The 1,638-nt window shown below is 36.9% G+C and overlaps 1 pseudogene; it reads left to right on the forward strand.

Moving 5' to 3' along the window:
• Positions 1–268: 268 nt before the first annotated feature.
• LOC141298897 (trace amine-associated receptor 13c-like) lies at positions 269–1,173 on the forward strand (annotated as a pseudogene).
• The last annotated feature ends 465 nt before the right edge of the window (positions 1,174–1,638 follow it).

The following is a 1,638-nucleotide window of genomic DNA, read 5'->3' on the forward strand; positions in this document are numbered from 1 at the left end:
GCAGCTCAATTGTGAGTGAGCTCTACTCCATGAAGTACTGGCAGTTTCAAGGCAGCTGTCTATGTAGGCCGCTGTACTTAAATCACAATATTAACTTGCAAAATGGATCTCGGTTAGGAAAGGTTTGTTATCATTGCATTTGTCATTTATGTTTGTGACAAAGTGGACAGTAGATGGGTGGTCCAGTCTAATTCAGACACTGTATAAATGAAAGGACGGTGAGGAGAGCAGAACATACTCCTAACAGGAGGAGACTCACTCATGACCTATGAGACTCAATATTGCTTGCCTGCCATCTACTTTTCCTGTCATCAACTCATCATGTATCAAGGAACAATGCTCCAGACATGAATACAATATCTTGTATGTGTTTTTTTTTTTTTAATGCTGTCAGCATGGACTGTGTTTCTGAACTGCTAGTGATCATCTCCATCTCTCACTTCAAAAAGCTTCACACTCCAACCAACCTGCTCAATTCTCTCTCTGGCTGTGGCTGACATGCTTATTGGACTTGTTATGCCTGTGGATGCTATTAAACTGATCGAGACGTGTTGGTATTTTGGAGACACGTGTGATCTGTTCATGATAATCATGACTCAAGTCTTAAAGACTCAAGTCTTTAATTAGCATTTGTCAGCTTAACCAACAATATTGCCTTTCTAATTAGTAGCAGATATTTTGACACTTCAAAGAACAGACATGTGTTATGGAAACTGCTACTTAATTGAAAGTTTTCCATGGACATTCACTTACATGTTTTTATCCTTTTTGATTCCTTGTTCCCTAATCATTACTTTATATTTGAGGATATTTTATGTTGCACATCAGCAAGTGAAAGTTATAAACTCTCTGATGAAGGGTGGTACATGTGTAACGGAAGGATCCGTAAGGAGGAAATCTGAGAGCAAACCTGCTCTGATATTAGGAATCATTGTGACAGTTTATCTGCTTTGCTTTATTCCCTACTATATAGTGTCTATAGCAGGTATGACTGTAATCTCTTCTACCACAATGTCATTTCTAATATGGACATTGTATGTTAACTCATGTCTGAATCCTCTTATTTATTCTTTATTTCACCGCTGGTTTAAAATATCAATCAAATATATCTTAACTCTTAAAATATTGGAGTCAGCATCCTCTCTCTTGGACATTTTTACAGAATATTCATGATGTTTGTGGGGGTTGATTTTATTTTATTTTTTTAATAAGCAAAAACTAATTTACTGTGTAACATTTATTACATATGTAACATTTTCTTCATTATAGGTAAAGTTTCAAGATGTTTTACATTTAAATTAAGGTAATTAATTAGGTCTAATCTGTTATGGTTAACACTGCTTTAAATAAGACATTACTTCTTTTTTTTTTTTACACATCTATAGCAGATCTATAAAGGTGGAGCTGGGGAAGGTGAAGGGTTTCTGAAGCATGCTGCAAACTGCTATGACAAACACTGGCCAAATATTTGAACATTTGAACAACATTTTTTTTATTGGCGCGTTATTTGCGGTACACATAAGGGGTACACGAGTGGAGCATTCATATGGGCCGTGAGCAACTCACATTCATAGAGCGGAATACTGATCTGAGTGTCACACATTGAACAGTGTGCGCTGCACTGCCGGGCGGCCCCCT

This window comes from Garra rufa, chromosome 23, assembly GCF_049309525.1.
Source record: "Garra rufa chromosome 23, GarRuf1.0, whole genome shotgun sequence".
In the NCBI taxonomy this organism is placed as follows: domain Eukaryota; kingdom Metazoa; phylum Chordata; class Actinopteri; order Cypriniformes; family Cyprinidae; genus Garra; species Garra rufa.